Raw genomic sequence first — 14,677 nt, 5'->3', positions numbered from 1 at the left:
CCCAGATGTCCTTCAAACTGACCGATTGAGAATCCAACGTCTTTACTTATAGAGGACATACCTCTTACCACTAGACCAAACCCATCCTAATGTTAAAATTTTAAAACAAATATTTTATCCTTATAAAACTTACACTTACCGTCCTCCTGGTACAACCTTAATTGATTAAAAGGACAGTAGTATATTTATGGGGTTATATTGTTAGATGCAGTGTAGCCATAAGCCAATGTGTTAAGTAGTGTAAATAAGGCCCTATTATCTATATCTATATCTATATTATATATAATACATTAAAGAATGGTAAATTAAGACACCCATTTTTAAGTAATTTACAACATTTAAAGCATGAGGTACATGTGTTAGTAAGGGTAAACTTGTCTTTTAAACACAATCTATTCAACTTACAAGTTTGGTCCCTCATCTTTAACCATATTATGTTTTTAATTTAAGCTGTAAACTAACTTCCCCCCATGTTTTTTAAACGACTATAGCCTTTTCAAACGTTAATATTTTTATAAAAAAATTGCACCATAAAAACGAGCATTTTATTCTCTTTAATTTAGATATGATATTGTTATAATTTTTTTTATTTTAAATAAATTAATATGGTATGTAGAGGTGTTCAGTGTCGGTTTTGATGGTTTTTAAGTTAAACTTGTGAGTCCAACCGTTAATTCTGATTTTTTTTGTCGTCCAAAACCAAACTCAACAATTGAAAGTTGAAACCGAATCATTACTAACGGCCTGATTCCAGTTTGGTTTCACAGTTTAAACTTTAATAATAAATTTGGTTTAAAATAATTATTAATTTAAATGTACCATTAATTTTAACTAAACACCAACATAATATGATACTTGAAAGGATCATAAATAATGATAATTTTAGTCACATAAATGGTAAATATTAATGGAAAATCTAGGACGTGAAATAATAACAACAAAGATCACAAAATGAATCATACTGCAATTAGGTTAATTTGAAGTTGTATAGCCAAGTTATTTGTAATAAAAATATTATGTTCAATTAAATTTTAACTATATCTAATATATATTACAAACATATCTAATAATTAATAATAAAAAACATTAAAATGCATTCAACATTTACAGTCTGGTCTGGTTTCATATGGCCGGTTGCCATTATAAACCGCGAACCAACCGTTCACTACGTTTCGAAAATTTTGAAACCGACCAACAAACCGAAAGTAAAAAAAAAAAAGAAAAAAGAAGTCAAACCAATGACCGGTTTAAACGATTTCAAGGTTTTAACCGAACCATAAACACTTATTTGTTACGTGATTAACATGTTCAAATACCCGCTGCATCGTGCGGGCACCTGTCTAGTCTGAACAATATACCAAAATAATATTCTTGAAAATTTCTAGTTTTTAATTTTAATTTCATTTAAAAACTTGTCCAGTGTTGCTTTATACTAGTTATTATTCAATTACGTTGAAAATGAAAATTTCTTTTGAATATGTAGTTTGATGACATATTGACATAATTTATATTCGTATGCTATAAATTATCTTGTAAGATTTATGTAATGAAAAAGTTATGTATTTTAGATATTTCAAACATTTATGGTTATGATATTTGTATGTAATTTATTACATTAATTTAATTTATTGTAATTAAAAAAAAGTATATATGAAAATTATAATGAAAATAAAAAACTTGAAATCCCAACCGTTATTTTAAACAAAGTAATAGGTATTACCCAACAAAACTCCGACAAGTATTGAAAATGGTACGGGTCATGCTTTTATAATTGAGTATGGATATGAAATTACCCATACGGTTAACCCGTCTTATTGCCATCAGTAAGCTCACTTAAACTTTGCTTCTAACTTAGAACTCATTTATTAATGAACTTTTAACTTAGTCTTGAGCTCATGCTATTTTAAACTAGGTTTAATTCAAACTCTTAGAAAATGAAACAAGAATAGCTTACAAGTTACAAATGAGTCGTCTCATCTACTAATAAAGTGAAACGTGATTCTAAATAGTCTTAGGATTTGTAGATTTTAACCATATATAAATTAAAATATTGTAATTTAATCCAAATTATGTGATGCTGCCTTATTGAGGTGATGCTTGACCCATCATGTTTGTAGGTGATACCCGATCTATTATCATATGAACATGACATGTGTATTGATATCTTACCATTACATTGGTACATACTATCTTGTCCTAAACCAAACATATTATAAGTAAGTTTAATAATTCTAATATTATCTCCTATTAAACTACTTCTTTTATGGACCCTACCCCACCCTCCCACCCTAGATAGACCACATGCCCAAAGACTCCATATAAAGAAACCCATCTACCATTCTCTTCCATATCATTCACATCTTTCATCTTTCTATTAACACAACAATATCATTTCAAAAACACTCAATACCTAGATAGTTCAAGATTCGGAAACGAATTCGGCTTTTGGTCATTGAGAAGAAGATCAAGGGAAGTGATAACATGGGAAGATCAAAGAAAAGAGTGTCTAGTAAACTTGGAGGAATCTTGAAAGAGCATAAGGCAAGGCTTTACATTATCAGGAGATGTGTGGTGATGCTTCTTTGTTATCATGATTGATAATTCGTTCCTGCGATCACTAAATCTTGTATATAGCATCCAAACGTCCCGTTTTGGGTGCTTTTAGCTCGTGTGAAGGAGAGAGAGGAAATGAAGACGTTTGTGGGGAAGAACGTCGTCAAGCAGGTTCCGTGAGAAGTGAGAGCCAACTTGCGGTGAGACGACCGCGCTTCTAAAACTTGCCATTGGGGATGCTATTAGATATGTATTTGAAAATAGTGTGTAAAATTGCAAATAGATGTGGCTCAAAGAGCTTACCAGTTTTGTAACACTACATATTGGCCTCTAATGGGGTTCAATGTACATTAGAATATGAAATTGCTAGTTTGCTACATCTTTCTTTGAGTTATTTTGCCTTTTTTAAATTTCAATTTTAAATCATATAAATGAGTAGAAGTGAGTGTTGGTATGCTTAGGAAAAGATATAAAATGACTTTAATTTTCATAATCAAGAAAAAGTATATTGTTTATCTTTTTAATTATCATAGCAAAGTTGTTAAGCAAATTAAACAATTAACCAAACTACACATCTACGTTCATGGTATACCCCAGACCATGAAATAAAAGTATTTTAGTCAAGTAGAATCCTAAGTATACTTCTATTTTTCCTAGGTTTAGAAAAGAGTAAAAACAAGGAATCTTATGATATATTAGAATCTCTTATGATAATCATCTACATTTAAAATATATCTTCATGTCCAAAAGTTGAATTGAATAGCCTTTATGTAAGGTTTATGTTGACTACATTTTTCCAAGGCCGAAATATTAATACCAAAACGGGAAACTCCTAATCATTAGCTAGGAGCCCAAAGACATACAAATGGAAACAAAGACCAACCGAACAAGATCGACAAACACTTACAAAAAGAAAGTTAACAAAATTAAACCTACACTAAGTTTCTGAATCTAAAGTGGATCTTTTGCCTCGATTCTTTACCCCTTAAAAAGGAGTTTTTTTTACTTTAACATCTGCAATCACCTTTGAGAACATTCGTTGATTGCTCTAGCTTGAAGATTCTCTCGTTTCTCCATTTCCAAATCGTCCAAAACATCACTGCGCAGATTGCTTGAGTCGCTCTTTCTTCTCCTTTGCTAGTCGATTCTTTGTAGGCAGTTTTACCCATGAAATATTACCAACCAAACGAACCTTTAAAATCTCTCTTTAAAATCCCAATATTTACAAAATACAAATTGCTCCTTCAATAATGAAGAAAGCTAATCTTCACATTTACAATTATTGAAACCATTTTGATAGAAAACAGGATAAGGAACAATTGATTGACTAAGAAGTTATTGAAAAGAAAGATGAAATTATGAAGCCATTGAATTATTTTTGATTGATTGATATTAAATCAATAATAGCTTGATTTTTACTCTGGAAAGATAATATCATAGTACCTAGCCAAATCAAATTTTGAATTTAAATCTAACTTAAACACTCTTCCTTCAAGTTGGTAGTAAGTATCCTAATACTTGTTGATAGAATAATAAAAACATTTGTTCACATACCGCATTTATTTTCTATCACTTGAGACCAAGTGTTGTGGTCTTACTTTAGGCGTCACACCCATACCACACAGGCAAGTCGGGCGTCAAACACCACAACACCACCAAGAAAACCGGGCGTCACTTGACCCCACGCCAAAGCAATGGTGTTTGACTCACCCGTATATCACCATCATTACATATTTTGAATGGATTTTATTGATCCGACCATCACCATCACAATGATTAACTAAACCTCCCTCTATTACACTTGTATTTTGGGTTGGTTAGTTTAAGCCCACAATCTACGCGACAATGACGTGATTTAACTAACTAAACAACAACACATAGTCGGAGAACAATACTACCTTCTATTTCTTAATTTTCCATGTTACCATTACAATTTACAAAGACGAAGCTTCTATGTATTGTAACACCATAAATTCCATTTAAAAATAAAAGAAAATTATAAAATTAAGCGAAATAATATTTTAATTGCAAATTATGTATGGATTTATGATAAGTAGAAATGGATGTGTAAATTAAATGGGTCAAAATCCCTATATAAATACTTGGAAATCAGAGAAGTATATCAAGAGTACATTTTAAACTTATTCAAGAAAGGAAAATGAATCATTTGGCAAACAAAGATATAGAACCAAGATGTGAAATGGAACTATGCAAACAGAAGAAAAGTGAGTGAAATGTGTGTAAATGCATACGGCTGCTAGAGATGTTAGATTTGTATCTCAAGTGGGCGTTTTTTTAAATGTAAACAGAAGTTCAAGTAAGTATAAAAGCGTCAATGACCAACAGAGCCCAGTTGAAATCTGCTGGACCCGCAAGACTCACCTTGAACAGGTAGGTCCCAGCAGAGCCCAGTTGGACCCGCAAGACTCACCTTGAACAGGGACGTCTGCGCAATGACCAACTGCTCCAGCAGGACCCACCATGCTCAAAGAACCTTACGCGCAGTACGCCAGCTGTACCCGCAGGGAAAGCCTCCCAATGGTGAAGTACCCCGCCTGTTCCCGCAGCTGCGGATACAAGCCATCAGGGAAGGCTACCCGCACTAACAGCAAGGCTACACGCACAAGGCATTCGTTACTTCAGTAGTCACATGAAGGAATGAGCAAGGCGGGAACACTCCCGCCTAAATGAGCCAGTCCGTATGCTTCTGGAAGGTCTTTCGTACTATACCTACTAAGGTATGGGCGGAACAGACAATTTGACCAGAGCAGCCCATGAACTAATCACAGGGTGACAGCTCACCGACAACAATACGAGGAGGAGCACCCTCTAGTACTGTTTGTCACTATTAGCCGCTGCCTACTCACCAACCCTTACGATGGGACGTGCGCAGCCTACAGTTGGTGGAACAGTGCTTAGCCGGCAGTAAAGGAACAGTATACAGCCGACCTTATTACTGTTGGCCGTAACCTATCCACCAACCAGCATGGCCTGTGCGTGGTCCACTGTTGGTAGAACAAGAATACTATTCAGCCGGCTGTACCTGCTTGGAAACCTACCTTCGGCTATAAATACTCCAACACCTTGGAATGGTAAGGACATGATCTGATATCTCAATCTTATCTAGCAATCTCTTAATATACACTTATATTCAGAGCAATCTAGTCTGATTCTCACGCCGGAGGGTGGTCACAAGGAGGAACCCCCCCCTTCTCAGTGACGAGCTTACGGTGTCTGTTTTGCAGGTCCCCCGAAGAACAACCTTCTCTGCTGGACCTCATCCTCGTGGGAAACATTACTTAACCCCCAGATTATCTATAATCTGCCCGTGGGTTCACTTAGTGTTTATTCATTGGCGCCATCCGTGCATAAAAGCTAGAACTAATTTAGTTTCTTCAAAATTTCTGAAGAAATGGTTAACGTTACTCCGGTCCCAAGGCCAGTAACCGACCAAGAAACCCCGGTAACCACAACCCCAGCAACTGGGGGGAACACCGGCGGTTATACAAATCTTACGAACACTACCCCGACTACCCAAGCCGGGGCAAGTGCAGTAAATATTCCACTGGGGTTCACTGATGCCCAGTTGGAAAAACGAACGAGGGCCCATCGCCAAACACTAGATCAAGTGAAGGCGTGGGCCGAAGCACGTCAAAGAGAGTTCCAAGCTGAATTAGATGAACGCTTGCGTTCAGTTCAACAGGCTGACGAATTCGGCAGTACTCGCCAACAGCTCAATATGAACAGCGAGTGCGAGTACTCAGACGAGGAGAGAGAAGAATCCGATACCGACGCAAACCCTCGCCATAAGGCGAAAGGGAAGCGTAAGGAAACGGACTTCCAGCCAAAAAGGAATTTTGGGGAAGCTTTTAAACCAACAAATGCGGAGAGAAACCCGCGTGACTTCTCAAAAAACTTTAGGCCAACTGCTACAAATGCAGGAAAGTCAAAGTTCGCAAGGGACATTGCGGAAGAAATCGCCCCGAGAAGTGCCAAGCAAATGTCCAACATTGGCACTTATGATGGTCTATCCGACCCAGACGACCACTTGAACAGATTCATTGCGGGGGCAACCGTCAGTAACTGGACGGAACCCACGTGGTGTTATATGTTCCAGATGACTCTGGTTGGAGCGGCCAGGGCATGGTTCGATCGTTTACCAGTCCACCACATATATGACTGGGCGGACTTTCAGAACAAGTTCAGCCAGCACTTCAGCCAACAGAGGAAATATACTGAAGAACAGTGGACGATCCTCAACTGCGTGAGAGAGGAGGATGAATCTTTATTAGACTTCATCACCCGCTTCAACTCCAAAAAGCTAAGTCTCGGCAACGTAAGTGAAGATCTTGTTCGCGCCGCTTTCATCCAAGGCGCCGAATACCCGGAGCTTATCCGCACATTGACGGGTAAGGATGGCATGCCATCAACATGGGATGCCATCATGACGGCGGCCAAGCGCTTTGCCGAGACAGAGAAGCAACTGGGAAGGGATCTTCCCCAGAGTACACACCTCTACACGCAGAGGACAAGAGAGAACAATGTCCGGATCGCCCGGCAGAACAAAAAGAGGAAGCTAGGTATCTGGCAGTCAAGGGTAAACTTTGACACCTCATCCAGCTCTCACCCTCTTGTTGGCGGAAGAAACCACACACACCCTTCAAGCCAAAAGCACCGGTGGACGCCACTCACCAAAAGCGTCACGGAGATATTTGCCACTGAAAAGCTACCGTGGCCAAAAGCTCCAATGATCCGGCACCGACCTAATGCGGATCAGAGCAAATCCTGTGACTTCCACGGGACAAAAGGTCATGGTACGGAAGAGTGTACATCCTTGAAGGATATTGTTGAGGCATTCGTCAAGGATGGAAGACTGGTACACCTGGTGGCATCAATCAAGAAGGGAGGACGGAACGACAACCGGTACCGAGGCAACGGACGAAAGCCCGTTGACATCAGCATCAACATGGTTCATGGTAACATCAGAGGAAGAAAAAGGCGAACGCCAGAACCATGTGCGTGGAAGGAAGCTGAGGTGCGCTTCCCGCGAGTGCCAGGAGGACCCAGCAAAGAAGGCCCTATCGTCATCAAAAGCCAGCTGGGGCACTACATCACTTCTCGCACTCTTGCTGACAACGGCGCCTCGTCAACGGTGATGTACAGGCAGTTCTTCGACAAGCTAGATGACGAAGACAAGGAGCGCCTGGAAACGATCTGCGCCTCGATGGAAGGGTTTGATGGCAGCACAAACACCCCCTGGGTATCCTATCTTTCCCCGTCACCCTTACAGATGGGAAACACTCCCGCACAGAAGATGTGGACTTTGTCGTGATGAGGAAGCCACACCACACATACGACATTCTCTTCGGGAGAGACGGGATGGCAAGATTCAACGCCGTGGTATCCTCAGTCCACGGCATGATGGGATGGCCAACAGCTGAGGGTGTAGCGATGATCACCGGCATTCCCCAGGTATGCATCGCATCTGTCTCATCTAACCCAAACCAGAGATGGCTAAACCAACCATCACCGAACCAGAAAGATGGGCCTTCAATGGCAAGTACCCGGACCAGGCCGTCTCCATTGGCCCAACAATTGTTGATCCCACACGCACCTTACTTAAGCGCTTATTACAAAGGAACGCCGACATCTTCGCGTGGACACCAGCTGACATGACTGGTGTACCCCGGAGTAAGGCAGAGCATAAGCTCAAATGCGATCCGGCTGTCACGCCGATCGTACAAAAGCGCAGAGTAATGGGGCCAGAACAAACTAACGCGTGTAGAACCCAAGTCAAGGAACTCCTTGACGCAGGCATCGTACGCGTTAGTAGATATCAAACTTGGGTTGCAAATCCCGTTATGGTACCGAAGAATAACAAACAATGGCGCATGTGCATAGATTTCAAAGACTTGAACAAAGCATGCCCCAAAGATTGTTATCCGTTACCTGAAATTGATCTTAAGGTGGACTCGCTGGCACCATTCCTCCTTAAATGCTTCCTGGACGCGTATAAGGGGTACCATCAGATCCACATGGCCGTTGATGATCAGGACAAAACCGCTTTTCGGACGCCCGATGGCACATTTTGTTACCAAATGATGCCATTCGGACTTAAGAATGCCGGGTCCACATACCAACGCCTGATGGATAACCAGTTTCATACCCAAATTGGGAGGAACTTGGAAGTCTACATGGATGACTTGGTCATAAAAAGCCCTGACCCAGAAGCGATGTTGAAAGACATCGAAGAAACTTTCAACACGCTCAGGAAGATAAACATGAAGCTCAACCCGAGCAAGTGTGCCTTTGGAATGGAAGAAGGGAAGTTCTTGGGGGTCATCGTCACTAAAGATGGCTTCAGAGCGAACCCTGAAAAGGTCGAAGCCATTATCAAAATGGAATCACCTACTACCATCAAACAGGCTCAGACACTGAATGGACGACTAGTGGCACTTAATCTCTTTTTGGCAAATCACGCGGATAAGTCGTTTCCCTTCGTGTCAACATTGAGAAACTGTTTAAAGAAAACGCACTTCCGCTGGACACCAGAAGCGGAAGCAGCTTTTCAGGAGATTCGGTCACGCTTGATCGAACTCCCAACACTCACAGCACCAGAAGCGGGAGAGGAGTTAATCCTATACCTTTCCGCAACCGATAGAGCAACCGGGGCAGTCCTGCTAGTAGAGCGAAAAAGCATCCAGATGCCAATCTATTATGTCAGCCGTATCCTAACAGACGTAGAAAACCGGTACTCTACCCTCGAAAAATTAGTCTTAGCACTTATACACGCTTCACGCAGGTTAAGACGATATTTCCAGGGTCACCCAATCACCATTCTCTCCAACTTCAAACTTGCAAACGTTCTAGGCAAACCCGAGTTATCGGGACGCCTAGCCAAATGGGCAATTGAGTTGGGAGAATACGCGATAAAGTATAAGCCAAGACCAGCCATAAAAGGCCAGGTTCTGGCCGACTTTATTGCAGAAGTGCCTGCATCGCGGGAAAAAGATTGCCAGGAAGAGGCTCAACCCTCTCCAGCACAAGACATCAATGATGTCTGGCGACTCTACACTGATGGGGCAGCCAATAACGAGGGTTCAGGCGCAGGGCTAAAGCTAACCAACCCAGCGGGCCAAGAATACACTTACGCTATTCGACTGGATTTTCCAAGTACGAATAACGAAGCCGAGTATGAGGCATTCTTGGCTGGGCTGAGAATTGCGCGTAAGATGGGAGTGAAAAACTTGGAAGCCCACGTGGATTCCATGTTAGTAGCCAATCAAATCAACGGGACGTACACGGCCGTAAACGACACAATGGCCCTGTACCTCGCACAAGCAAAATCCCTTATGCGCGATTTCAATGACTGCAAAGTCATACACGTCAAGCGAAGTGAAAACAAATCTGCGGATGCGTTAAGCAAGCTTGCATCATTAGCCTTCACCCACTTAGGAAAAGATATCCGCATTGAACTCCTCGAGACACCTTCGGTCCCGCACAAGGAAATTTGTGTCATCCAAACCGGCACGGAAACGTGGATGACACCAATAATAAAATACCTTGCGGCAGGTACACTACCGGAGTCCAAAACACAGGCAAGAAAACTACGCTGTAAAGCACTGAATTATCAACTGATAGATGACATCCTTTACAGACGTAACTTTCTTGGCCCACTCTTAAGATGCGTGGACAACCAAGATGCTGACTACCTCCTAAGGGAAGTACACGAAGGCATCTGTGGAGTACACGCAGGTCCCCGCGCTGTTGTAGCTAAGCTAAACAACGCGGGATACTTTTGGCCGGGGATGCATACCGATGCGCTGGCATACATCAGAAAATGCAGGTCTTGCCAGCTTTACGCACCCAACACGCACCGCCCGAAGAATGAACTTGTTCCAGTCACTTCTTCATGGCCATTTCAGAAGTGGGCCATCGATGTGACAGGCCCATTTCCTACAGCAGCAGGAAATGTTCAGTTCCTAGTGGTAGCCATCGACTACTTCACCAAGTGGATAGAAGCAAAACCTTTAGCCCAAACAACCGCGAAACATATCAAAAAATTTATTTGGGAATTTATTATTTGTCGTTTTGGACTTCCACAGAATTTGGTGAGCGATAACGGCACCAACTTTGCTGACAAGAAGCTACAACAGTGGCTGAAAGAACTTCAAATCACCCACACCTTTACCTCAGTGGCACACCCGCAAGGTAATGGTGAGGTGGAAAGAGCAAATAAGAGCATCGTCGAAGGCATAAAGAAAAGACTCTTGGAACACAGATCCGGCTGGGTGGACGAGCTTCCGCACGTCCTTTGGGCAAACAGAACGCTGAAGAAGGCCAGTACGGGAGAAACCCCGTTCAGCCTCACTTATGGCACTGAAGCCATGGTCCCGGTCGAAATTGGTTTACCATCACCAAGGGTCTTGATTCAGCCAGAAGACAATGATGCGGAAAGACGGTTGGACCTTTTGCTAACCGAGGAACGCAGAGACTTAGCCGCAGTGCGTGAAGAGAACTACAAGCGACAAATGCAAAAGTACTACAACACGCGGGTAAAACTCTGCAACTTCAATGTAGGAGACTACATACTGCGTAACAACGAGGCTTCGAACCAAGAACGCCCAGGAAAGCTGGCCCCGGTCTGGGAAGGGCCATACATTATCAAAGAAGTCCTGGGAAAGGGCGCATACCGGCTCGAAAGGCTCGATGGCACTCCCATCCCAAGAACATGGAACGGAGCTCAATTACGCAAATGTTATATGTAGATCAATTCCAAACTTGTAAAGAAAAGGCCTAGAGCCACTTCTAATGGAAATGATTCTCCTTTCACAATGTGTTGATAGCCTTACCTTTATACTTATGAACTTCCCACACTGGTGCCGGTATTCACCGCATAAATGGGGGAAGAAGTAAGTCGTTACGTGTGGAAGGCGGCAAAACCCGCATAAACACAACGCTAAAAATAAGGAAAACCTACACGCAGGTCAGATGTAAGTAAAGTTTAGCCATCCTTGTAAGTGCAAGTGACGGTCTTACCCGCACAATCACGAACAAGGAAGCAAAACTTCAACCTATCATCTACCACGTTCAAAGGTTAACTTATTTTGAACACTTAGAAATTTCAAAAAAGGATGAGGAAAACCTACACGCAGGTCAGATATGGGTAAAGTTTAGCCATCCTACTAAGTGCAAGTGACGGTCCTACCCGCACAATCACGAAAGAGGAAGCAAAACTTCACACCTATTATCTACCACGTTCAAAGGTTAACTTATCCTCAGAAAAGATGAGGAAAACTTCCACGCAGGTCAGATATAAGTAAAGTTAAGCCATCCTACTAAGTGTAAGTGACGGTCATACCCGCACAATCATGAAAGAGGAAGCAAAACAAACTTATAATTTACCACGTTAAAAAGTTAACTTATCTAAGTACTAAAGAAATTACTAAGTTAGATCAAAACATGTGTAAAATAAACAAGGCAAAGAACAAACACAATCTTTATTTCATCAAATTCAAATATTACAAAGCTATAAAAAAGCAAAAATCTATGCTAATGGTGGAAAGGGATCTTCAGAATCAAGCTTCAGGACCACTTCCACTTGGACCCGCTCCATCAGTAGAGCGTGGTGGTTCAAGGAAGGCTTTAAGAATAGCTAGCCCATCATCAGCAGCAGCGACTTCGTTCACCTTCTCCACCACAGGATGCGAAAAGGCGGCATACTGGTTCACTGCCTGGTCGTAAATAGCTTCAGTATCCACATCGTACAAAGGGAAGTTGGAAGGCGGGATGCCTTTCTCAACGAACCCTAGACCAAGCAGGAAGCCGGCCTTTTCCCCATCCTCATGAGAAGCGTTGAAGGCTGCGCTCATAGCATCGTCATAAGACGTCTCTGAGAAGACCCGATGCACAACCTACAAAGAAAAAAATACAAGTATCAGAACCTTTTCTATTTATAAAGAAAAGCGTGAAGACATGAAGCTAGACTTACCCGAGACAACGCTTCTCGAAGAAGCCATTCCTTGGCAACCAGAGCTTCTTGGAGGGCGGCTTGAGCTTGGGTACAGGCGCGTTCGGCTTCACTTTTATTAAGGTTGGCAAGCAACACTTCCTTTGCAGCAGCCTCTTCGACGCCCTTTAGCTTCCGCTCAGTGTGGTCAAGCACGCCCCTCTGGTCCAGGATCTCTTGAAGCTTCTTCGCGTCCTCCATCGCCAAAGCATCATGAGCCTGCTGGAGAGCCTCTAATTTGGCTTTAAGCTCTTCATTCTCCACGCGTAGAGGCTCGGCAACAGCTTCAGCCTTGGTGGCCCTTTCAGTCGCGTTCCTAGCAGTCTCATTAGCCAGCCGAAGCTGTTCATTAACAGCTTGGGCAGCCTTGGAGCGAGCCTCGAGACGGGCCTGAACCTCGACTTCAAGGGCCTTGAACGCCTTCTCCTTCTCCGCCGCCGCGGCGGAAAGCCTCCTATTCTCCTCCCGGACAGCCCGCGCCTGAGCTACTTCCTGAAGGCGAGCTGCTTTTAACTTGTCGTTTTCACGACAAAGCAGCTCGACGCGCGGCTGCATCCGGGCCAGGAGAACCCGAATCTCATTGCTTAGCCTACCCTCCTGGTAGCTAGCCATGGCTTCCCCCAACGCACCACTAGGAGCAGCGTGACGAGCCCACTCCACGCACTCCACAGGGGTGCGAAGGGTTGTTCCTCGGCGAATGTTCCAGCGTGGAACATACACTTCATTGGAATCCGACACTGCAAAAAACATAAAGCAGTTAGGAAAAGATGATAAAGAAAAAATATATATAAATGGGCCAAAAGAACCCTGCGCACCTGTAGGGTCAATTACAGGCCGATAGCCGCCGAACCCATCACCTGAACCCAATGGAAATCCATCCAAGAGGTCAGGCAGATGGGAAGGTGGCAGAGATTGGCGAAAAGCCCCATGCGTACCTGATGGATCGGCTGTCGTTGCCGATGGCGGGGGCATGGTAGCAGCCGCCGCGGAATCCGCAGCAAAAATTACCGCCGGCTCGGTGAAAGATGCTGTAAAAATAGCACTCACAGCCGGCGGTGACGTCATCACAACTGGAACAGTCGGCTCAACGGAGTGAGCAACTGAACCAGTGGAAGCAGGCGCAGGCGCAGTCGCCTGGGTCGTCGCCTCAGGTAGGCTGACCGGGCCTACCGTCATTGGCGGGGAGGTACTCCCCTGCGCTCCACCCTGGAATGCGTCAACATCCACGCCTGCGTAAAGAAGACAAGTGTTAAATGATATTAAGCTATGAAGATTAAAGCTAAAGGAAATTTGTACTTACGGGTCTTCTTGAGCCTGAAAGTACGGACGGGCGGGGATGAACCCGATGGAGCCGGCCTCTTCACGCCGGTCACCGTTGTCATCCTGGGCTCTTCGGTGACAGTTGTCACAGCCTCCGGAATGGTGATCTTGTCACCACCGGGATTCCCCGCCACCTCTTCGCTCTCGGTCTCTGAGTCAGACCGAGGCGCTGGATCGGCTGTGGAGGCCACCTTCTCCTTCCCCTTCCCGCCGGCAGCCTTCTTCTTCCGCACCAACGGAGGACCATCTGCGGATTCCTCACCAGAACATACGATTAGAGGAATTCCAGCAGAGGTTTCAACATTGAGGGGTCGAGGGTCGAAGAGCGCCTTACCTGGCCGACGGGCGCTAAGGATCTCATGGCCTAGCGGATAGACCTCCACGAACCGATCCGCCGTTTGTTCTAGGATGGGCAACTCGTTCTCATCTAGAGCGCGAGTACCCATCCGTGCGGGACCGTCAGCCTCCCGCGGGTTCAGGAGCGACTTCAAGTCGTTCCCCTCTGAAATAAACAGGAAAGAAGTTAGAAGAAATTCTAAATCAACAAAAGGGAAAAAGGCATACCGTAAGGAACAGAGTTCGAACCGTATTCGAGGACGATCGGAATCTTGCGCGCATCAGCCTCCTTCCACACCCGGCTCATCCCCAGCATCACCATCCCGGACTCCGCAAACCGGTAAACCGGAGATTGGACCCGAGATATCTTCGCAAACCATTCCGCCTCCTGGTAGTTGGAGGCGTGAAGGCCGGGAAGTGCTTGCCCATTCTTGAATTTCATGGCAATGGGGATGGCGC

At 43.7% G+C, this 14,677-nt stretch overlaps 1 pseudogene; it reads left to right on the top strand.

Annotated features, from left to right (window-relative positions):
* Positions 1–2,358: 2,358 nt before the first annotated feature.
* LOC143624390 (small polypeptide DEVIL 4 pseudogene) lies at positions 2,359–2,939 on the top strand (annotated as a pseudogene).
* Positions 2,940–14,677: the final 11,738 nt, after the last annotated feature.

Source organism: Bidens hawaiensis, unplaced genomic scaffold, assembly GCF_021521415.1.
Source record: "Bidens hawaiensis isolate Kalapana, Puna unplaced genomic scaffold, B.hawaiensis_p1.1 tig00003781_1, whole genome shotgun sequence".
Classification (NCBI taxonomy): domain Eukaryota; kingdom Viridiplantae; phylum Streptophyta; class Magnoliopsida; order Asterales; family Asteraceae; genus Bidens; species Bidens hawaiensis.
Note: the sequence above shows the minus strand (reverse complement) of the source record. Positions and strands in the feature narration are given on the sequence as shown.